Raw genomic sequence first — 26166 nt, 5'->3', positions numbered from 1 at the left:
AAAGAAAGCTGTCATTTCTTCCCTTCCCCCACATAAACTAACTTTCTTAAATGCAATTTTTTTCCTGCCTGCTGTCACCCAGGCATTTCTGTCTGCAATGAGACTTAGGTTAGCAGAGACTTCTGCATCTCTGACAAAGTCATCAAATCAAAACCATACACAGACTGAATTCAGGGGAAGCAAATATACTCCTTTAATTGCTTGTTTGTTCCTTCCCAACCAGCTGTACCACCTCGACATAGATTATTAGTTAAGCTATAAATGTCAGCCTTTCATTGTCAATCACTGCCTAAATTGAATAATGTGAATTGCAGCTTAGCAGTGGGTGCTCCAGGATGCACGTCAGATTCATCTACATGAATAGTTTCTTACATAGTTTTCTGAGTTTCTTTAAGAATCAGTAGAAAAAAGTAGGCACTTTAGACCTTCATTTTTCTCTTCTTAACAGAGATATCTAAAATAGGTTAGATGACTCACTCTTTAAAAGCATCTATTTCACTCTCTTGAGCCTAAAGTCACCAGTTCTAGTGTAGTCACCTAGAACGTAGATGGTGAAAATCAGAGAAGATGGATTGCATGAACCATGCTCTATTTAGCTGTAGGCAGCAGATTTTTAGAGGCATTTGTCTTCCAAAATTGGGTATGAACTTAATTTCACCAATCCTTCCTACCAAGTGCTAAACTGTATCTTTTTGTGCATAATTCTTCTAAAACCACCCTCTTTTCTGAGCACAGAGGAGTGTGAGTCAGGGTGAGCTGGGAAGCCCGAGTCCAACAATTACATTTATCCTGGAAGGAACACACGACTCTGACTGTGAGCTTGAGATGGGAGCTGCCAGGCCTTGCCATTTCTTGCCTTTAGCAGTATTCAGGAGTCTAGACAAGGAAAGTGCATTTGGAAACCTGTGTTTCCCTGCTCTGCAGTGTGTCTGTTCCAGAACATCTTGAGCTGTAAGGTGGACTCTGTACCTGACCCAGAAGACCTCATGTGCCCCTTTTGCTCCTACAAAATTAACAGGCAGACAAATCAGAGTCCTTCCCAGAGTGGCTTGCTCTGAGGGAGTGGGACCTGCCTGCAATCTGAATGGAGGCTCAGTGCAAGGTAGTCGACAACAAGGTCAGCAACAAGTCTGACTTCAGATACCTCCTCAGACCAGTGAGATCAGTTAAATACAGTCATAGCTCATTTGACAGTTTTTGAGTTCCCAACAGCAGAAGAAGACAGGTTGTGCTACTAAGGGACACACAAGCCCTCTTCAAGGAAGTGCCTTCTCACTCTTCTGCTTCTGAGTATCTAAGCTCCCTAAACACTGTCACTTCAGTACCAGCGATGCCATGACCGCAGATATCTTCTCCTCTGATCTACTTTCTGTGTGGAGTACATATCAACTGCATTATGTCTTCTTGTTGGACTTGGGGACACAGTGTAGGACTTCAGAGATGTTAACAAGCTCTTTCCTCATGGACTTCTTAGGAAAGCATCACTACTTAGACAAGACTTAATATGACCCCCCGCTTTGGTTTCTGTGTCATATTCATCCCATTGTTTTTTATGATACATTTGAGGAGTATATTGAAGCATACTAAGTAGCATTTTCTTTTCTTTCATTTTTCTTCCCCTTCCCTTCCCTTCTCTTCCCCTTCCCTTTACCCTTCTTTTTTATTTTCCCCTTTATTCCTTTTTCTCTTTTTCCTTTTTCCCTTTTCTTTTTCCTCCAATCATAATTGAACATCTATTTAGTGCTAATGGCAAGGGCAAGAAATATCTTGTGCCTGTACAGCTGTTGTTCTGACAGCTACTCCATAGGATGCAAAAAGAGAAATTTTCACGTTCCAGCTTCCAGACCTCCCTAGAGCATCTGTCCACGTCCAAAACTGAAAGGTTTAAAATCCTGCCCTAATATAAACCAATGTGACTGTGAGGTTCTTTATTCATTACCTACTCATTGTGAAATATAAGCAAAGTTTTTTATTTTTTGTCCTGAGAGTTTGATGTCTTGTTAAATTGCTGTCCAAGGGCAAATTCTTTTTGTCATTCAGACCTGTAGGGTTGCTAAGCACACACAAGGATAAAGATACATTCTGATTACTCAATACTTGTTTTACAAAGTCTGCAGCTGAAAACAATATTGCGTCACACAGTCTACTTTTGCAATACAGGGTGGATACCTAGAATCCCAAATTAAACAAGTTTCAGCCATACATGTGTGTTTTGGAATCATTCAGTTGTAGAGAAATGGAAAACTCCCGACTGTTCAGCATAAAAAAAGAGACGTTAATTAAGGCTGTATAAAGGCCAGCAAAATGTTAAATCATTTAAGGAGTGGGATAATGACTATTTTAAATACATTGACTTTCCTGAAAAGTTTGGATAAGGTAATGTCTCCCATTTGATGTCATATTCACAACACTGAAGTCACTAGAGTAATTCAAGAATTTCAATTCAAGTCAAAGGGCATTTTCAGATATTGCCAATGGATTTTAGACACAACTATATGGCATGAACAAAGTTGATGACAAGGTTACTAGAGATGTAAAGAATACTGATATAAAGAATTTTTGTCTTAAGTATTTCTTCAGCTCACGGCTCATGTTGTATATGCAGATGTGGTATTCAGTTGGAGAAATTACTCTAAGCACCTGAGAAGTCTGAGAATATGAGGCTTGGGGAAGCAGATATTCAGATTGCAACAAGGTGATGCAGAATCAATGAAGAGGTTTGGTTTGATTTATGAATAGGCAAGACATAAAGGTGGCAAGTCAGTGGTATAAATTATGTTAGAAGGAGACCAACTTCTATGTAAATGGCCTTTGGATCCTGAACTTTCGTTAATCTTGGCAGTCATCCATAGGATGGGCTCTGTTTTCACAATGTTTCTCAGAACAGCAAACTTGATAAACACTTTCAAATGATTTGTGCATGTGGGCTAGTAGGCAGGCAGGCTTTAGACTTTAAATTTAGGTGAAATATCATTCTTGTTTCTTGACCAGAAGTGCCATAAATTCAGGTGGATAAGAAAGAATCTGTGAATCAAACCTTACATCCCTAAAAATAAAACAGTTACAAAATTTGGGATTATGAGTCGCAAAATTGCTATTACAACTCTGAAGCCACATTCTTGTAATGATGACTGTGGAAGGAGAGAAGGAAACAATTGTAAAACTAAAGTCTTCTGTCCATTGGTGATTAATCTGGAATAGTAAAACTATGACTTGCAATGAAAACCATTGGACTCTCATGAAGAGTTACATGTAGCTCCAAGTGGATCTGTCCATAGGGAACAAGGATTCTCCTACTAAAACAGGGTAGTGAATATTCTCTCAATCAATTAACTGAGTTTGCCAAAGCTGTTCTTGCTTTTGGTTCCAGTGACTTTTCCAGCATCATTTTAGTACATATTCTCCAAAACAACTATAAAGTTCACAACTGAAATTTTTAGGGAATAGCTATTAAAATACTTTCAGTAGAATCTTGGCCGTAAAGGCTGCAATCATGCAACCATGAAACATGAAAAAAAAAAACTACTTGGCTTTTTTAAAAGTCTACTTTTCAATTTTTTATTACCTGCAAAGGGGGAAAGGCAAGATAATTTTTAGAAAAAGTTGATACACTAACATCTTTGTGTGAAAAGCTGAAGAAAGACATCAAACATTAAAAAACCCAATCCCCAAACCAAAACAAACCCCCATAAGCCCAGACTCCAATAAAACATTTTTTAAATGACTCCCACAACATGAAGGAGAACAGCAGCCCGAATTATTGGTAATGTATCTAGCAAAACATCCAACTCAGATTTGGTGAAATGCTTGGAGAACAAAACATGTACCAATGCATAGTGATCAGCCACAATCTGCAGGGAAAGGAACATTACAGAGCTCATAATGATTTAAGAGATAATTTACCACTGGAGTACACTTTAAATCTCACTACTGGCAATGTGTCATGAAGAAAGCAGAAAATGTTGGTGCCACCTATTGGTAAGAAATGAGATTTGGAAATTATTCAAGCTAATTTGCATAAATCCAAAGAAAAATGAAAATAAACTGACCATGTTTTACGAGTTTTGAATGCAGTATCTAGAGTGAACTCTTTACTCCATTCTGCAGAGGCCTACATGTATGTTTAACAGCAAATTAGAGATTATCCGTGCTCGCAGTGAAGAAGAAGATGAGGAATTTAGGTTGTATTTCACTTCAGTTTGCTTGCAGTAAAAGTTAATTGAAACACTCAGCACATTGGGAAATGTTGAACGGGGAGATGGGTTACTAGACTCAAAATACGCAGCTTTGCCAGCCAAATTTCATTGGGTAGTACATTCCCTACAGAAACTCTGGAGGTGGTATGTTTGGTGTAGTACATTGACACTGTTGCTATTCAGTGGTCTGAAAGGAGGATTCTGTTTAACTGCACACCCCTTTTGCCATGCATGCTGGTGAGATATACTGACTCAGAGCAAAAGCAATCCTTCTTACTACATGGAAGTGACCTTTATTACATTATGGCAGGGCACCAAGTTTTGCTTTTAGTTCATCACAGTAATAGCCCTGGAGCTGCACAGGACACATCAAGGCACATGCTGGTGTTCCTTGATGTTTGCTGCTGCAGTCTGTTTCTGCAGATGCTGAAGACAGGAGTGCTTTGGTATACAGAGATCTTGACTCCAGCAGTGGTTGAAGACACATTTTATACCCAGGGAATCAAGCATCTGCTGCCACTGCTAAAAAACAAGACTGGCTTGGAGCCCCTTGCAATGACTGACTAGTGGTGCTATGATTCCTCAATAAAAAACAGGCTCATATATGAGACTTCAGGGATATAGATGAAAATTTTTAATATATATGTTCACTCATCTAATATTCACTTCTTTTTATCAGCATTATCTGCAGTCAAAAAATTAGTAGACATCACTAAAAGCTTCTTTGCCAAGTAGAAGAAAAACTGGAAGGTGCAAGCCTTAGGTAGTCATTTACAGGTTTAATTTTGGGGTTAATTTACACACATAGGTCACTACAGCGGGGTATTAAAAAATCTTCCTGCAGGTCACCTTTATTGCTGGAACTTTAATATATTATGCATGTATAAATCCTGCTTGAACACAGCTGAATGAAACATTGGAATTAGACTGGAGCAGAAGAAGGACTTGGTGTAAAGGCACTAAAATACAATTTAACTGTTTCCCATCTTAAGTATGTTGTCACTCACTATTGTGACTCACCTTTACATCAGTGAACACTTCTTCCATACTTCTTCCTGCTTACTTAGACAGATAGCAAGACTGTCTCTTACATCGTTGGAACACATCCCATAATGCAATCACCTCTTTGTGTGTGAGAATTCTGGGCACAACTGTTACTAAAATCTTATGGGTAGTAAGCAGGAGGAGGTTACATTATACAGCTAACTATGGATCTCTTCACATCTTACTCATTTCTAGTTGTAGATGATCATCTTAAAGGAATTTTTCAGTATAACAATATAGCTATGTTAATCTGAAGAAGTAATTCGACTTAGTATTGACAGCTGAACAGATCTGTGCCATTTCCAGGTTGTAAAATAATCCCTGTTACAGAGGCACATTCTCTGTCAGTGGTGCTCCCATTGTGGGTTGCCTGCAAATGAGCACAGACTAGCAAAAGCAAATTGTATGTCCAAAAATGCCATTGTCTAGCAGGAGGCTGGAGAGTTAATCTAATTCTAGGAACTATCAGTTTCTTTGTTCCTCTTTCTCACACCTGCTTCATCCTGGACTGTCTGCTGAGAGACATCTCAGACAGCCAACAGAGCAGAGAACAAGGAACCCGAAGAGCCTGGAACAGCAAATGGAGGCAGAAGCAGCCAGAGCCAGTTCACACGTATCAGTCAAACGCTGGTTGCCTGAGGCAGCGAAATGTTTAGTGCCTGTTTGTTGTGCAAGTGACTGCACCCTGCAAGAAGCATTCATTTCACAGATTGCCCATAAGGCAGCAAAGCCCAGCAACTGTGACAGTGCAAGTAATGGGGAAAAGTGTTGGATCTTCATTACCAGATCACAGTGTGGCTTTTCTATATGGCAACTCCACGTTTTTCCACAAAGAAGGTCAGGAAGAGAGTTTCAACGCTGCAGTTACCCTTATCCTGGCAGCTGCTGTGGATACAGATTTCCCACTGGCACAAAGTCAGAAGGGAGCAAAGCTGCAAATGTAAAGCTTCTCTCTCCTCTCTCTGCAGCCAACAAAGCCCAAACCAGACTTCATGGTCTTCACTGAAGTGGCCCTCCCAGAGGCAGTAATCAGGAAGAGCTTGTTCTGTGCCAGCCAAATATACTGGAAAGTCAGGGGAGCTGTTGCAGAGCAAGCAGAGCCGAGGCAGAGCAGCTAACCCTGGGGATACGTGTTTTTATTTGTGCTTTAACCAGATTGCAATGGAGGAAACACTGTAAGCACAACTGCACCTGCTGGAAGGATGCCTCAGAGCTCTGACTCCAGCTGGTTGCCACGTGAACCGTCAGGGAGCTGAGCGGTAGCAAGGGAATGGGAGGTCACTGCCTTTCTTATTCCCACAGAATTTCATTGCAGTGCAATATGCCAAAGTTCATCCTGTTTAAGGACAACTTTTTCTTTTTTTTCCTCCCTGAACCCTGACATTCTACATAGTAGTGAGATTCGTTTCCCAGTCAGCTCTAAATGAGAACTTCAGTGATTTAGTCAAGTTCTCACAGAAAATCTGTAGAAAGCCTGGGAATCAAACCTGTATCTTTCCCGCACAATTTATATTTTTCCTACTGCTCAGATATCCATCAGTAGCACAGTGAAGAAAGAAGGTAAACCCACTTGTTCATTTCTAGTGGAAGAATTCTCCCTGTACTCAAAACTATTTCATTTTTTTTTCCAAATTGATTTATCAATGTTTTCATTGGCTCCTCCAGGAGATTATTTCTAGTGTAACAAAGCCCACTATTTGGAAAATTCCCAGGTTTGCAACTTAGATTATCTTTTAGTTAGTTTCATCTCACTGTTTTATTACAATTTAGCTATCTTTGCTAAATTTCTTTTACCTACTCACTATTTACCTGCTAGCTGATTGTTCCTATTTAGGTTGATATTAAGATATTAATCCAACTTCCTTTTTGTTATTCCCTCTTATTTCTGTACCTCACAAGCATTTATTTGCTATAGGAAATGAAATACCTCTGGATTTCAGAGGTCTGTAATTTGGAAAACTGCAGACAATGAGTGCATCTGCACACACTGTGGTGGAAACCATAAGTACACATGAAACTATATACAAATGGTGAATCATAACATTGAATAACACCATGAGCACGTGGAAAGACTCCATGTACTTCTGATTGTGAAATCACTTCAGTGATTAAAAAAAAAAAAAAAAAAAAAAAAAAAACTATGAGGGAAACTTTGGCTTTAGAGCAGAATAAAATTACATACTTGTGAAGTGGTCTGGGGTGATACACACAAGAGCACTGAAACTGTTACAGTGACCTAATCCTCTTATTTTGCCTCTTGGAGAAATACTTGGACCACAGTCAAACTTAAGCTATTTCATTTACATCCAATCTACAACAGTTATGTCGACTGGTCACAGTACATTTTATTTTGCTAGATCTTTCCATGCTCTAAAAATGTGGGTGCTAAATTCTTACCATTGCTATGTCTGTGTTGAAATCCTGTGTTTTACCAGTCCTCCGAGCTGTGTTAAGAAGCTGGTGACTGGTCTTCCCACACTTTATTGCTTTCAGTTCACTGATATTTTTTTAATAATTTCTTTAGGTGTCAGCACAAAGATAATCTTGGGAGAGTTTTAAAATTATATCCATTTTAAAACTGAAGAAGGGACACAGGGAAAATAATGACCAGGTTTACAAAATCTGTTAGACACCTATTCAGATAAAACAGCTGAGTCCTGTTTAATCCCATCCTATCTCAAGGATGAATACAGATAATGGACAGGCACATTGGAAGTGCCTATTTTTCTCCATTGATACCAACGAAAGTGCAAAAAATTAAACACTTCAATTAAGTAAGTAAAAGAGAGCAAGGATGAAGTTTAGATTTTCAAACTCATGAAGGGAACACATGAACAGAGAAGGCTCTGCCCAAATAACCTAACCATGGGATCACCCCTCTTCTGATTTTATTGGAGTTTTGGTGATTTATACATAGCAAATGCACATTTGTTTATGGATATGTTGTCATTCCTTATTTACATGAAGAAATTTTACAAGAGTTCTGTCCCCAAGTGTTTAGAATGAAATGTAAAAGAAAAGCAAATTTCCAAAACCATCTCCGTGTAAGGAGAGTGAATGTTGTACAAGATAAAGTCTGGGAGTAATATTTGCAGAAATGAAAATGCTTTCTGAAATAATTTCCAGATTGTTCTCACTACTGCTTATAAACAGGAAAGGTATACAATGTTAAAATAGTGACTCACTTGAATTGTGTACTAAATTCTGGAAACAAAGCAGGCAAGTCCATGTGGAATGATTCATTGTAACTATTCTTTAATGTAAACTACATTCCAGTGGGTGCCCAAAGTGATCTATATATGCTTCATGGTATTCACAATGCTGCTTGCTGCACTCAAAGTTCATTTTACCCAGATATTAAAAAAATATCTTGAAACAGAAGGACAAAATAGTTAAAGAATCTCCCACAGATAGTCCCCAGGAAAGAAGCTTGACCTGTTCCAGACCAATGTCAAGTCTTTTAGGTGGTGTTGCACCTTTTGCAATGTAGCAATTATGAATTTCAATTTGAATGTTAAATTTAAAATGTATTACTTTGACACAGTGGAATCTCATTAGGCATAGTGAATACAAACAAGACATTCGGTAGGGAAAATACACTTCCCTACATCTCAGTAATCAGTCTGTGAAAAATATTCTGAGAAATATAGAGGAAGCTGACAATAATATCTTTGCTACAGATCCAGCTGTCCTTCTATGTTTATTACTCTGGCACTGAAGTCAATGGGAAATCTGCCAGAATAAGAAAGGAGCTGGGACTGCAGGATCTAGTCCTTATGTGTAAGCTTAATAATTTTCTTCCATCTGCTGTGGATCAGAAATGTGGACTCTGAGTAAATGCTGAAGGAGAGGGGGGGGACTTTTAGAGGTAATAGGCAACAGACGTGTTTTTGATGGCAAAGGAAAGAGCTGTGCCCTCCATTTAAATTACCTGCCTGTGATTGTGAAGTTATAATACTCTACCCATACAAGATCCTTAATGATTCTTCAGAGGAATTCATGAGAATGGCACAAATGAATCAAGAAGCTCTTGCAATTGTCAACAATCTTCAGGAGGCTGCTGGAGTCCAGAGAGTGCTCTGCAAGGATTTATGCTGAGCAGCACTACCAGAATGCATTCCAAGGCTAGTGGGCATTTTAGTGCATTGGGGTTTTGCAGCATCAAGCAGAAAATGGGAAATTTAGAAAGCATTTATAAAGGGTAGGGGAGGTTGGAAACAACAATTTAAAAAAAGAATAAAAATCACACCCTGATTGGTATGAAAGTATCTAGGATCCATTCAGAAAAAAAATTTGATGAAGAAACATTAATACAGACTCCAGAATTACAAGCTGAGATGAATCAGAGCATTTCTGGCCTGCAGACAGTGCTGTTATTAAGAGTTATTGCTCAGTGTAAAGAGCCAAAAAATGTGCTCAGCTCTGTATGAGCTGCAAATAAAGACAATCCCTGCTGGAGGATTTTTCAGTCTAGGATGCTGGTCCTAAGTACTCTCTTCACAGCCCAGTGTGTCTATGCAAGTGCTGATTAACCCTCATAGGGCACAGAAGTCCATCCACAGCAAGACTATCACCACAGGACATGTGACAGATGTGTTAAAACATAGGTGGTTATGGGACACCCGATGATCCAAGGATCGTGTTAGAACACGAGTGAAAGGCACTGCTGGAAGGTCATGCTGGCCTTGAATTGGCAGAATTGCTTCCTGGAAGATCTTCTCACTTCCTGCTGACTACAGAAGTTCCTGAGCACAAGCACATGCCCAGCATCAATGCTGCCTGATAGTAGGAGATGGATTATCCTTCCATTGTCTTATGGTGAGGTTAATACAGTATTTTTGACTGGAAACCTTGAATAAGCATGGCATATACCCAGGAAAAAGTCCTGTGATGAAAAGGATAATCTGGTAACAGTGAAAGCACAGTCACTGAAAACGTGGGACCTCCTTGGTCTGTGCATGGTTCCCAGGCAGAGCAGAGAAACTTCAGTCTTCAGGGAAATCTTGCAAGAATAACAGAGCAATAATAAAATGCAGGGCTTTGTTTTTAGTTCACATGGGGCCCCAGTAGGAAAGTGGAAAACCTGCTGAAAGAGCGTCTTATGAAGCATTATTAATAAGTTATGCATTGAGTCACTGATTACAACAGCTCCTGAGAAGAATTCTTAAAATAAAAATGCATTCATTATTATGTCCCTGCTCATGCTTCATGCATCCTGCTCCTTAGATTTTTTTGGTTTTAACATATTTTATTTAGATCACATAAATGCAGACAAACATTAATCCTTTGTTTTATAAATGGATTAAAATATTGCACACAAATATGTATATATACACATAGCTGAGGTTGACGGAGAGATAATTCATTGACACAGAAAGAATTTGTTTTCTGTACCTCCTACAGTCAGCTTATTTATAGCTACTATTTGTGTACCTAGGTTATGTGAGCATGGTACTCTGCCAAAAAAATTAGTATTCAGCCTTTTCAGGCCCTCATATATAAGCTGTTCTTGGGAGTGAAAACTCCCAGTTTTAGAAAAAAATTGCATAAATCCAGTGGCTTGCATTACCATCTGCTCAATCATCTTTTCTGGATTATAAAGTGGAAAATGTTGGATTTATAGAAACCACATGCAAAAATTCATATTTAATTCTGCCAAGTGTTGCTGTCACAGCAGCCTTAAAGCAGATATGCAAGCCACACAAACTCAGTCACTCTCCTGGTATTCCTGACAAGGATGTATAATCAGGAAAGTGCATCTTTTTTTGTAAAGTCTCCTGATAACCTAAAGTGATTAAAGTAATCCTTTATTTCCCAGTGGGTTAGTCCTGTTAAGATGGATTGTCTCACCTTCACAGAGATCTGGCATAAGTCCTGTTTGAAATATAAGGGACACAGGCAAGTTTATAATACACAGGTCAAATTCTGCAGTAATTTAGAAATTTGGTCCAAAAACTGCTCCAGATGCTCTTACTCAGTATTCTATTTACTATTTCTGCATCAAAGTAATTGAAAAAATGAATATTTATCTTGGATTACTGCAAATATCATGTTAGTTTCATATTGCAATAAGTTCAGGATACAGTATAATGATCCAGAGTGAAGAACATCGTAAAGAAGCAAACCAAAAAAAAAAATCCAGCCATGTCACACAAGGCAGAATTGTCTCCTTTTATTATTTTTAGCAGTGTCTCAACTTAGAAAAGAATCATACTGTACTACAGTATTAAGAGAACTCCTGTTCAGAAGTTCATTGCAAATGCATTCAAAAAGACGGGTAAAAATGGCTCACAATAACTCAAGTAGCAGATGCTACAATTGTTTTTTTTCTGAGGACTAGATCCAGGACTTGTAACACCTTTTCTAGCATAGGAGGAAGAAATCACAAGTGTCACTTTGTTAATAAAAGACCTCTGGCTGAAGCCAAGTGTGGCTGATGGTAGTCATCTCGTGAATATTCGTGCTGTTTTTAGGAATACTTTCACACAAAGAGAGGAGGGGAAGAACTCTCACAGAATGTCCTCTGCTGCACTTTATTTCAAAAGAAGGCTTCAAGCCCAACTCTGAAATTATTGTTATTCTACTTGGATGCTGTCAGAAATCACACAACATTTCCTCATCAGCTATGTTGGTAACAGCAAACATGGTGATGTTTACTTGAATTTAAAGCTAAATGTGTTTTAAAAGCAAAGTGGAAAATTGGGTCATTGAACAGGCATGATTTCCAGTATTCAGATTAGAGACTATTTCTCTGTTTCTGCTATAATAATGTATTTTTTAAACCTCTGAGCCTCATTCTTGCTTTGCATTCACATGATCCACTGAAGCCACAGAAATGTTTGTTATGAATCAGATCAATGGTCATTGTTATTCACTCTTGTGCAATAACAAGAATCCGTGCTAGATATTCCAGAGGAAGGTGTTAGCTTTTCTGAACATGGGATTAATTTAGCATGCTTTATGTCATGAAACTTGAGGGTCAAAATCTTTCATAAATATTTATCCTGGTTTGTGTAAATAAGACTGACATTCTTCTTTCCATGGTTGTGTAAAGAGCGAGCAAAAATTCTCTTTGAAGAGACAAATTATAACCTTGCTCTCATGGCTGTGATTTTGTGTGATTTTTTTTTCTGCATTGTGGCAGGGAAAACAGTTCTCTTGGCTTCACCAGACATCCACATTCTGCTGCCATTTGAGCATGATATCCATAGCCTCATTTCCAATATCTTCCCTGCCCTTTCCTATTCCTACTACTTACCATCAGCCTGACTAAAAGCTCAAACCAAGATTTAGGCTTGTGTCTACTGTTGGTTTCACTTCATTCCCACTTGTTTTTTTTTTAGTGAAAGGACTAAACTGGTAAGATCATGCGGATGGACCTGACTGAGTTTGGGTATTCATGCAAAATGTTCTTCCTATGAATTACATAGTTCTGCCAGTTACAAACCTGAGCAGAGTGTTCGGTCTGAAACTTCAAGAATTACTAAAGCAAAAAAAGAGAAGGGGATATAGCAATGATTTGTGTATTTCATGGTTATGTAACTCTTTCCTCTTCAGGGTCATAAATTTTTTGTAAGACTTTTTGTTACCACTACCCATTGTCCATTCATGTGATGTGGAATAGTAAAAAAAAAAAAAAGAAGACTGTATATTCTTCAGCTATCTCTCTCAGATTCGTGTTACAGCCATAGTACTTACGGAACTTCTTGCCCTTCCAGAGGAAGTTTTTACACATATTATTTTAGATAGAAGTGTTAAGAGAATTGTCAGGACTTTAAAGTGGAAGGACAGGAATGGTAGGATGTTCGATTCTAATAGATGGATTCTGTCCCACTGTGACACAGAGCAGTCTTACAAATCATCAAGGTTAAATTCAGATTTTTAAATATGGGAATAAAATTTGATTATGGGTTCAACAGGGTTCTATATGTAGTCCTCTTTAGTGTTGAGGACTACATTCAGTGCAGGTAGCTCCATGAGCAGCTGCAGTTCAAGCTGTAGGTTGAGCTCTGGGGTGTGGGAGCCCCATGCCAAAGGCTGTGAGCTGCTGACCCTTTGCACAACAAAGGGCACTACGACCTGTGGCTTGGCAGTGGCCCTGGACGCTTGGGGACACAGCAGGAGCTGAGGACTCTGGACTTTAGCATGCTGGGATTTTGGGGTATGAAAGTCCAGGGTTTCCTTTGTCTGGGGTCCCTGCTCCAGCTGTTGTATCAAGATTAAATTATTTTAAGGATCCAAATGTCTAAGACTCTGCTATGTGAAACCTGGCGTCAATCTGGTGAAGAGACCTTGTCTGTGCAAGTGTGGGGGTGCTGCTGCAGAGGGGCCTCAGTCCCAGCTCAGGTGGTGTGACAGTGACTGACAAAGCTGGCTCTTGCATGGTCAGACAGCAAAGTATCCTTAATATTAGTTTTGGTGACTCTCCCTGAAATGCACCTGGATATTGCCTGATATTTTTAAGAACATTCAGAACAGCAGAACAGTCTATCACATTGCCTGTCCTGTTGATGGAAGACTTGCCTTTTTATGCTTGAAGGAAGATTTCAAAAGCTCCAACAAGTTTGCATACTAGAATCACAAAAATAGAAATCTACTTTTTTAACAAAGTAAAACATAGTGTAAACAGAAAAGAAAGGAGGGATTCTTCTACTGCCAGTGTGTCTAAATTTGCTATTTCTGGTATCAGTCCATTCTTATTATTAAATATAAATAAGGTTAAAATAAGCATGGAGTCCTGAAGGATTTACAAGCTAAATTATATTTGTATGGATATAGGAAAACAAATACAGACAAAGCAAAAGCATACAACTTCTAAAATTGTTCATAATGATTAAAAGTAGAGAAAAAAATACTGCTGGTAGGAAACATTAGGATTTGTATAGCTCATGTGGCACTGAAAATAAGGAAGAGAAATGTGTACAGGAGAGTGAGCCTTAGTATAATGAGGCAGCATACAATAGTGATAGTACTGTAAAAACAGAATGGTTGAATTCATGAATGACAAGTGCTATCATTTAGAATTTTAAAAAGATTAAAAAAAAATCTGACTCCTAGTCTACTGATACAATTGAAATAGGAATATGAACTTTAGTTCCACTTCTGGGAATCAGAAATAAAGTTTTCATGGCAGAGTGGCTGGTCAACAGGTTATGGCAGGCAATGTGGGTTCCAGTCTCTGTTTTAACATCTTCTGCAAACTGTTGCAAAGCTCAGTCCCTCAGTGTGCCTATATATGAAAATAGAACACTTTTAAACATTTATTATACATTTTTAAAGGCTGAATATGCAACATGAGCCTTCTATTTGTTTTGACGCTTAAAAGGTTACTGCACACCAAAACAGCTGAGCACTCTACTGCAAACATATTCAAGGTCAGGTTGGATGGGGCTCTGAGCAGCCTGATTTGTTTCAAGATCTGACAGGGGTTTGGGCAAGATGAATTTCCAGAGGTCCTTCGAGCCCAAACTATTCTATGTTTCTATAAATGCAATTTTTATAAAATAACTTTACATAACCACATTTTCTTGAGTATTGATGTGCCCCTCTTCAGAAACATCACCTCTGTGGTGCAACTGGAGACAGTGCTAGAGCATTAATCAGTCAGCACCATGTCACTTAACAGTATTAATTCTGGTAAAGAATTTGCTGGGACTCAGCATTGTCAGTCAAGTCTGTGCATTTAGAGTGATGCTATTTTTTTCTGGCAAAGCAAGTCCAAACTTGCCAAGGATTTAGTCTGTTAACATGATACTATTAAGAACTGAAACTCATTCAACTGTAGTTGGCCAACTCCTTCCAAAACAGGGTTCTATGGGTTGGTTTCTGAAATTTAATAGGAGGCAATAATTACTCTCTAGCTTATGTTGTCTATTTAAAATTGCCCACTCTTTCTTAACACGGCTCTTTATTACTGGTATCACATGATATGTTTCAACTATACTTTTATCCATAGGTTTCTCTGAATATGTAAAACATTTTGGATCTGATCCAAAATGACTGGATTACTTGTTGAGTTACAAATCTTGTCTTGACATGTAAAGCTGAAAAATAAAAAAAAAATCAGAGCCTTGTTCAGTGGCAAATGATTCAACTTCCTATTTTCAACTAGTTTTAAATTATTAAGATTTCTGTATAGAATGTGATTATTCTGCCTCTGATAGGGTATATGGAAATTTCACCAGTTGTTACTGTAATTAGATAATACTTATTAGATTGAACTAATTCAGTTATTTGCCATACTTGCACACAAAACCCTTTGTGCCCTTGAATGACCTCAAAACACATCCACTAACCTAAACACATTGCTGTATATAGAAGATGCAAGGCTGCTACATAGAGCGTTGCAAAAGGACATTATGAAGAATGAAGAAATTGTTAAAGATGTCTTTACTGCTCACCCCAAACCGAGAATGAAATGTTTTTTCTACAAAAATTAAAACAATTTAATGTTAATTTCAAACAGCAATAGCTGGTGTTTCTCTAATGTGTGTTTAAAACAGGGTTAGTACCCATACCACAGTGTGGTAGGTGTATTCTGTATCTCTCTTATAAATAGGGTGAAGAAAGAGGGAAAGAACATGGGGTTTAGGTTCCACAATTATTGTTTTTTAAGGACTTCTTAACGGGCTGTGATAAATGAATATGATTCGTGCTAATAATTGTAATTATATTGATATTTTAGAGAATATTTGTTAAAAAGTAATAGAGGAAAGTGACATGTAATTAGTGTCACAAAACAGATGTTCGCAGATGTTCATAAGATACAGGGTGGAGTATTGAGATATTTTAGCACAAACGGCCTTGGGAAGGACAAAATTGGGAAAAACTCCAAGAGCAAAATCAGCATTGAAACGAATGAAAGTCCAGGCAACTCCTTAGGCAAAAACAGCAAAGACGAATAAATTGGTATAATTCCAGGTAGAGAACCCAAATTTGGAACATAATGCTTACTTATATAACACCAAGCTCAATGTACATGCACAACCTGACAGGTTATTCAGAGGACAGCGAGGAAGACCATCGGCCTTCATCCAAGAAGACCCCCTAAGAGTCCAGAAGACCCCCTAGCAACAATGGGAACATGCGCTGTGCAGTAGAGTGACATAGATTTCAAGAATTGAAAATGGGAGGAGATTTACAGGAACTATTGATGAATATGTATTAGCATACAATATAAAAGTTGTGCTTGGACTCTTTTGCCTTTGTACGTAAGGCGGGGTGAGAGGCCCTCCCCGTATCCCGATCGGTTTTGCTTATGTTTTATCTGAACCACTGCCAAATTTCTACTTGTAACTACTTCATTATATTTGATTTTATTATTATTCTTTTATACCTCAATTAAAATTGCTTCTAAATTTTAAATCTTGTGGTTTATAAAGTGGACGTATGGGACCTCATTCATGACAAGGCTGAAGGAGACATCATGTTCTTGTTAAATGTCTACCAAAGATGAGTGGGTAAATCTACACACAGGTCCTTTCTCATGCATTTGAAAATCAGGTCCCAGTAACCTGAGTAAGCCTGACAGATAAAATTAGTATTAATAAAATTACCTCATTAATTACAGAATGATAATAACCAAGTATACTGTGCACAACTTTGGGTGAAATCTGTCGAGTGAATTGAGGTTCAGTGGGTAATACACTATTTTGTGTATACACTGTTGCACATGTACTTGGTGTTCTGAAAAATCTGTCTATTTCATCCTATATTTAAAGCCCCTCTAAATTAGTGGAGGTGGTTTGAATTAGGTCTGATTTGTCTTGATTCACACACTGGTGCATAAGTAACTTAAAATTATCTCTGAAAATACTGACCCCCACTAACATTCTGAGAGAAAAAATTGAAGTCTTACAGAACAGTCTTGTACCAGAAATACTGGACTGTGCATTTATGATAATACAAAATATTAAACCCTATATGATATATTTGTTTCATCTGATTGGGAATTCAGAACTTGTAAGGAATAGAAGCAAACTCAGTCTAGGCACAATGCTTTTAAAAGCAAGGAACCACAGAAATAATAGTAGGAAAACACACTAGTGTAACATATCACAGAAAGATCTCCAGCTAAAGTGTATACTATTATCACATATAATCATCTCTGAATGTGCTCTCAGATATTGTGTGGAAGCTAAAAGCCTAATGCAATTTTTGGATGCATGAATGGTGATATCTAAAAATTAGGAAGTGACCTTTTTTCTGCACATGGAGCTGGTAACATTTTTACCAGAATATTGTATCCATTATAATGTGAAAAAGTCTGGGAATCATAGAACCTTCAAGAAGTTTTCAAAGAGACTCACAATTAGTGTTTTTCTTTGTTTTTTTTTTTTTTTGTTTTGTTTTTTGTTTTTTTTTTTCTGTTTGATGCTTTTTTTTTTTTTTTTAATTTTTTCCCCAGAGAAAGAGCTCAGTCTTCTCAGCTACTTAAAGAAAAGGCTGAGAGAAGGGACAACTTGATTATATGAATGTAGGGTGCTCAGATGTGGCAGAATTATCCAAAAGAAAGTGACTATTCTGCAGAGAAATAAATAACAGGAACTTTAGAGCTGGAAATTGAAGTTAGATTCATCCTAGCAATGTCACAGTACAAGGGGTGAGGACAGACCTGGAGCCACCTGCCAGAGGAAGTGGTGACTCCTCAGAGGGATGAAAAGATTTATCTGTAGCTGCATGCCAGAAGCTGCTTTCAACAAACTGGTAGGGTGTGACTTTGGGCCCCTGACCTGATCTAGGCTATAGTCCTGATTTTCTGCATCGTGTAGGCCAGGATCTAGACCCTAGACTGGTGAATGTCCTGGCATCAGTCTCTCCTCTTTCAGCAATGAAGTTTTGATGTCCAATGTAAGAGGACACTATTTCATAACACTGAGCAGAAGAATTCTTTATTTGGCCCTTTTTGGCTAGCCCTTTTTTTGGCTAGCTTAGCCTGCTTCTGAGGAGGGTGTTTTGGGTTTGGCTTAAGTGGGTGAGAAGAATCCTGAAGTTAGAAGTTAGAGTGAATTCTACAGCTGTAAAGCTTTAGCCTGTGTCCTCTAGTTACCATCCAAATATATTGATAAAACTATTTAACAGAAAGATAAGGGAAGAAAGTATTCCTTTTTTCTGTATTCTCCTGGTACTTTGTAGCAATTGCTCTATTTCACTGTCTAAACATGTGCAGCACCTAACATAATAATGCAATAGTCTTAGCTGGAAACAATCCAACTACATCTTTAATATATCTATCTATATCTATATCTATATCTATATCATCTATATCTATATCTATCTATATCTATATCTATATCTATATCTATATCTATATCTATCTATATCTAAATCTATATCTACCTATATAATCTATATCTATCTATATAATATATATCTATATATCATCTATATTTATGTAATCTATATCTATACCTATATCTATATAATCTATAGCTATATCTATCTATATCTATATCATCTATATCTATCTATCTTTCTACTGACAGGCATATGCATTTAAAAAAAATACTATTTCTTCAATGGAATATGAAAAATGTTGGTACTTAAAGCTGTATTGAAATATTTGATTTTGACATAATATATAGTAACACTGGTTTGCTATAGATATGACAAAGTGATTTTCATATTACCTTTGTTAAATGTGATGCATGCACACACCAACTTTTATTTCACTGAGAAATTACATTGATTTCCAGAATAAGATGGATGTAATCTTTGTAATCACAAATGGTCATGGTAATTGTAGTTTTATATTTCTTCATTTATGGGAAAGCTCATTTTCATATACACATTAATCACATTAGGTATGTGATAATACATTATCCAGCGTTAAAAGAAATTTCTGGGAAACCTGTGAGCAAACAATATGCTAAACTGACTTTAAAGCAAAGGGTAGTCCTAAAGACAAGAAGAACCCCACTCCCCAAAACAAAACCAGTCCACACCTCAAATTCTTGACACGATATCACCACAGTGGGATTTTTCTCAGTGGATATTGAGAGATGACTTGGTACTGGCTACCAGCTGATCTAACATAAATCCCATGTGCTCTGCAGGAGACATCTTACACATATGTTTTACTCGTGGTAAGAAATCCCCTGCCACCTTCCCAGGAGTTTGAACAAATAAGTGGATATAATCTATAGCATATAGAAATGAAAGGAACAAACATAATACAATAACTAATCTGAGATCCATGCTAGTGGTATTGCAGCTCTGCCTACAGGCTGGTGAGTTTATCAGTATACAATCTAGGGATGAGGAAACAGTGTTTGTTTACAGATGTACTCAAGCAAGTTGAATTAATCAGATCAGTCTCGTTTTTTTTTCTTACATTTACTCCTTCTTTCCCCTGTTAACTTATTGTCTTCCTTTCATGTTTTCTTTTGAATAAGGCTAAGTGGGGGTAAAAGGAAACCACAACAATGTATGCAATGTAGGAAAAATCATGATCAAACAATTCAACGACAGCTTTTAAAAATGAAAGATGAACTAATTAGATAATGATAAATCAATCCTAGAAAGATAAGAAAATACTGCTTGAATCCTATAATTTCTCACTAACACATTATGATCTATTATATTGCCACTTTTTGCCACGTTAAGGAAGTATAAGGTAAAATGCTGTTGCAAAAGTGTGTGATGCACACTGTACAGTAATTAAGATGAAACACTGCAGTTAAGGAAAGCTTAAAAGGCATAGTTTAGCTACAGTTGTTCATGTTGTTCTGAAAGAGGCTAAAATAGGCTTTTAACTGACAGCCAGTTCTGTTGTACTAGCTAATGTAGTTCTCTCTTGAATACTCACTGAAGCATTTGACATTAGCTTGTGAAGTTATTAGTATATCCCAGTTCCCAGAGCAACAACATTTATGTAATGCACAATAAAAGTCTGGAAGAATTGATTGAGAGAAACAGAAATATGCATTAGCCATTTACTGATCTGACAGGGCAAAAACCAAATTTACAATGAGATAATACAAAAAAAAAAGCTTCCTGCAATGGGCTGATACCATATGATCAATGATTATGAAGAGTGCACAAAAATGCTTTTGAACATTTGCAATATTGTTTTACTGCTACTTCTTCAAAGACCTTCCAAATAATCTCCTTTACCGAGAACTGCCTAGCACTTATTGAAAAGGCTTCAGTATGCATTGCTTCCCAGTACAATCCTTTAGTTAGTAACATAAAGAAGAGATCTAATCATTCTGGGTTTCTGCCGTGTCAGAAGAGATGGTCATTTCCAGACCTTGATTCAGATTGGAAATGGGATCATTGCTCTCTGGAAGTAGACCTTTCTGCTCACTTCCTCTTCATTGATTATGAGGCTGAACAGACAAAATTAACCAACATGATTTAAGTTGTGAACTCTGTAAGTTAGACTGACACAGCTTCTCCTGTGTCAGTGAAGTGGTAGAAAATGGAAAACCCAATCCAGGGAAAATACTCTAGGTGAAATCACATTTTACTGCTGACATCTGATATTGAAAGACATTAGTATCTGCTGCTACTGAGGAATGCTATTAGCCTGAGGAACTAGGAATAGAATGAGACAAGGAGCAAGATAACAATGAAACACTGTGATTGCCTTTCTCCAGCAACTAAATAATATTAATGCATGGTGGCTCTGGCACATTTTGCTTTCAAGAAGTTCAGAGTAGAAATGTCAGTTAATTTTTCAGTTAACCCCGATAAATTAAGCAGTTTTTACTGTTAAAACCTCTACTAAAGCTGTATGAGGTGATGTATAGAGTGACTTCCGTAATTTTCGTTCTTTTCCATCCCTTCAAAATTTCTTCTTCAGCGCATTTATGCGCTTTTTCATGTTGATGTATTAAGTCCTGTAGGACAGAGTGGACAGAGGTGGCTGGAGTTATTATAGTATCTGCCTATCTGCATTACTGTAAGATGGGGCAATATGATTAGAGAAAATTAATCCCTTCTTACCCTGTCACAGCACACAACCCACAAAATATGTCAAGCCTCATTTTATGAAACACTAAAAAGCTTTGGAATATCATGTTTAACACCTTTGAGGAACATTTCATTGTAGTTAAAAATTATCGTGGAGCCAGTCAAAGTAAAATTTATCATTCAGGAAGGAATGACCATTCCACATTAGTCTGACAGACTGACTGATTTATGCCATAATGACAGAATTAATAAATTGCTGCTTATATATTTTTTGTTGTCTTGGCTTATTCCCGATAGACCTACTAAAAAGCATTTTGTCAGCAGGCTAAAACATTTGGAAAACAACCTTAAGAAATCAAGGAAGCAGAATTAAGGATGTCTGCTTCCCCACCTGGTATATGTAACAAGGGCTCTCTCCAAAAGCACAGAGGCCAACTTAGAGTCTACCATGCAGAAATTAACTTATTTAGTCACAGCTCTTCCAGCCTGACAGGCATAGAGGGTCTTGCAGATCAGATACAGAACTAAAGTAAGCACTGAAATTTCAAGCACTCTATTAGCCAACTTTTCGGCATCTCTCTGGTGGCATCTCTTATTCTGGCTTAGGGACCTGCGCTTCTGAACAATCTTTGAGTAAAAATAGATATTCCAAAATGCAAGCCATAAGAACCTAAAGACCTGTTGTGAATGTAAACCTCTAAGTCGAGCTGTTTGCTCAATGGAGTTGTCTTGAGTTCACAGTTCTTCCAAACTCTTGTCTACAACATTACTTGCCTTATGCTGGCTTAGCTATGTGTATGTATATTAGGATTTAAAAATCCCTATCCCTATGCTCATTTCATCCTGTACAGAAACTCCTGGTCAACCCTCATCTGGAGAACAATTGCCCTTTGTGGGTTTTAATCCTTCCTTCTCCCAGCGGAAATAATAAAATCATAGAATGGCTTAAGTTGGAAGACCCATTAAAGATCATTCAGTTCCAATACCCCTGCCATGGACTGAGACATCTTCCACAAGACCAGGCTACTCAGGGCCATGTGCAACCCAGCCTTGAACACTTCCAGGGATGGGACATCCACAGCTTCTCTGGGCAACTTGTTCCAGTGCCTCATTACCCTTCCAGTAAAAAATATCTGCCCAGTATCAAATCTAAACATACTGTCTTCCAGTTTAAACACATTCTCCCTTCTCCTATCACTGCATGTGCTTGTAAAGAGTCCCTCTCCTTTTCTCTTGTAGCCCCTTTAGGTATTGGAAAGTGTTACAAGGTCTCCCCAGTGCCTTCTTTCCTCCAGGATGAACAACTCCAACTCTCTCAGCCTGTCTTCATAGCAAAAATGCTCCAGGCCTCTGATAATCCTCACGGCCTCACCTGGTGTCTCTTCAACAGGTCCATGATATTTTTGTATTGGGGCCCCAGAGCTGAATGCAGGACTCCAGGTGGGGTCTCATCAGAGCAGTGTAGAGGGGCAGAATCATCTCTCTTGACTTGCATATGCTGCTTTTGATGCAGCCCTGAATACAATAGAGTTTTGGGCTGTGAGTGCACATTGCCGGGTCATATTCAGCTTCTCATCACTCAGTCCACTGAAAAATGTGGTAAACACCACTGCTCTATGTACCAACCCCTGAAGAATATCACTTGTTGCTGCTCCCCCCTTGGACATCAAGACGTCGACTGCATTGTCAACTGTCATGGCATATTTAACTCTTCGGTTTGTGTACTAATTTTTTAAAATAGCTGAATTACAATGCAGCCTGAGATGCTGAAGAGCTGCTACAACAATTGTGGTTGTTTCTGGCCTCACTGGCAAGCATGGTGATATTTTTCCTCTATCAGTGATTGTATGTACACTGTGAAGGTAGAAATGAGTCAGGGGCTCCCCTGTTGTAACAAGCAGACCACAAAGATACCGTAACATGTGAACTAAAACAATTCTATCGCTTGTGGCAATCAAGGCCACTGCTTACATGAGGCTCACCGTGCCTAATTGAACCAAGTTCTCACGTCCTGTGTACCCTGTGCAGAGGAAACAGGCAGTTAGCTGAAGGTCAGCACTCTCATATAACTGTCTCAGTAAAAAGAAGATAAAATCACAATCAAGCTGCTAGTTATTTAAGATAGGAAACTATGAGGACTATTGTAGGCCATGTTTAGGTCATCAGGGGAAGTACTCAAGGAGCACATTTAGTACCTGAAAGACAAAATATTAACCCTGTCCTTTCCTGACTCAAATAAGAGAAGCCTCTTTCCCTTTCTGTATTTTCCTACAGCTTCTGCTTTCATTTTAGACAGAAGATGGTCTTAGTTCTGAAAGATACTCTGATGCTGTTCTTTATAATTCAGCTGTGACTAGAGATAATAATTAGTATGTCCATTGTCATGTATAGTATTAGTATAAATCATCATTATTAGTATAAATAGGTAAATAGGGTTCTGCTCATTAATTTATAGCATAAGGGATTAGACAATTTAGGGAGCACTCTAAAACAATAAAATTGAGTGCATGCTAACTTGGGGCTGTTATCCACCCTCAGTAAATCAGAATGTCAAGAAAGCAGCTATGGATGCCAAGGAAATTCTACAAATTCAAGATGGACTGTGGGATCTTTCCTGGTGAGCTCTGCTGGGATGGGAGAAGGATAAATGATGCCTTCCCTGAGTGTCTACTCCTTCCTCTGACTACCAGGCATTACTTTATAGAACAGATGGAAAAAAAAAAAAAAAGTCTTAAATTGTCACTACAAATTTGATCTGCATGCCTCAGGCTAGAAACTCTTTCCTCTCTGCAAATAGTCTCTCAGAAAAAGCCAGATTGGCTGTGAGTGTATTATTACTATAGGTGATTAGTCAGCACAAAATATATAAAATCCTGCTGGATTGTACTGTCTTCCACAAGAAAGGAGAAAAAGTGCCCCAAACAGCTGACTAACTCCACATGGGCAGGAACATGGTAGTACAATCAGTTCCTGCATGGCAACAGGGAGATAGGAATGACAGCAATAGCACAGGAGCAAACAAAAAGAGGCATTATTTTGATGTCTGTAGTCTTCAGAAGGCAGAATGAGAATGGGAACAGCCCTGGATAAATAAAACAGAGCCTTGGTACCTAAAGCAGCAATAAAAATATACAGATGTGGGAATAAAGGGGTCTCACCGAACTCTCCCTCGCAGGGAGTCTCAGCTACTGTCAAGCTCCAACTTTTAGCTCTTCTAAACCTGGAGCTGCTTTGCTGATCAAAGACCACCTTTCCACAGTTTGATATCAGAGGATGGAGCAGTTTTCTTATTCCAAGCACTTACAAAATGTGGTTTTGGGGATTTTTGTGTGTACTGGAGTACTGGAAAATCAGGGATGGTGTTTCAAGCACATGTAGGTCAGGTTTTGAATAGTTACCCCATGAAAACTGAACTTTCTACTTTTACTTAGTACTCAGCAGCAGAATGGAATAACTGCAAAAAACCCAAGCCATAATTCCCCTTGCAGAGTCTGCTTCAGACTCTTTCCCTCTCCAAAACAACTGATACTGTATCATGACAGTTTTTATTCATGTTCTGAATCTTTAACCACTCCTTCCTGGGAATTATTTTTTTTTTCCACCATGAAAGCAATCATATTCTGGAACAGGTTACTCAGAAAAGGTTTATGTTCTTCAACTGTACTGATTCCAAATTTGACTGAATATGACCATGAGAAATATCTGAACCCAGCTTGAAAGCTGGGCCTGTTTTAAGCAGGGTGCTAGACCAGATGAGCTCCAGAGGTCTCTTCTGGCTTAAATTATTCCATGAATCTATGTGACTGGATGAAACTGGTAATGTGAGCTAAGCATCAGGAAAAGTAAAAGAATAGTAATGTCTCCTGAGTCTGACATCACTTTATGTATAAACTGAACTTCACAGATAGTAACTTACCTGAAGGAATATTTGCTGCATCAGATATGAACAACTTTGTATTATTTTAGAAAATCCAGGAATGCACTCTGTGTTTGCCATTCCATCCTGAAATTTTATGGGACATTAAGCAGCAGACAAGTGAAAAATCTGGATATTTTTTGCTAAAACTGAGAAAGCAATATGAGCATGTGCCATATGTCATGCTGAAATATAAGATAGTTGAGTCATAAGTTGTTTTCTGTAACTTTTTCTTCTAAACAATAGAGCCTCCTCAGGAAGTTGTGCAATGAGAATACAGTTCATGGTTCCAAAATAATAGTAGGCTAATTAGTAAAAAAAGCTTTCCTATCTCTAATTAACATAGTTCTAAACTCCATGCATGCTAGAAATAACACATAAAGCACACACCAGATGTATCTCAGTGGAATTACATCAGACATAATAAGTTTACCTAGGTTAAATGATTGATAAATGTCATGATAATGTATGACATCATTGATGTAATAAAAAATTCTAGCCACTATAAATAAGAGATTTTGCACAATGCCTTTATTGACTGCTTATGCTTGAGATTTCAAAGGAAGGACTTTTTTTCTGGTGTGAAAACCAAACCAAAAGATTCCTCTGTAAATTTTATATTCTCTATGAATCTGATTATGATTATTTAGAACAGGTATTTTTTAAAAAGTATAACAAGACCCTTTTCATGTTTGGATTGTGGCAATTCACATTTGATATAGTTATAATGAAATTACCATACTCAGCTTGACTGCTGGCACAGTAAATACTGCTCTGAAGGGGAAAGTTAGAACATTATGGCAAAGTTTGCATGCCATCAATGATCTCAGAGGAAGGGCGTTTCTTCCAGTTGTTAACTTAAACAAAAACAACTGAAGACCATACACTGGTCCTGGAGGGAACAAAACACTGGGAGTTTCACAAAGTACACTCTAAATATATTAGCTTAGAATATCTTTGTGAAGGAGCTAACTTCATTTTCACTGTTGGTCTACTGTGGAGAAGGCTTTCTCTAGCATTCTGAAATTATAGTAAATCAGAGACTTTCTCTAATTCAAAGCTGATTCAGGCATGTTTGTCTCCACACTGACTCTG

The sequence above is a fragment of the Anomalospiza imberbis genome, chromosome 3, assembly GCF_031753505.1.
Source record: "Anomalospiza imberbis isolate Cuckoo-Finch-1a 21T00152 chromosome 3, ASM3175350v1, whole genome shotgun sequence".
Classification (NCBI taxonomy): domain Eukaryota; kingdom Metazoa; phylum Chordata; class Aves; order Passeriformes; family Viduidae; genus Anomalospiza; species Anomalospiza imberbis.
This window is presented reverse-complemented; position numbering follows the sequence as displayed.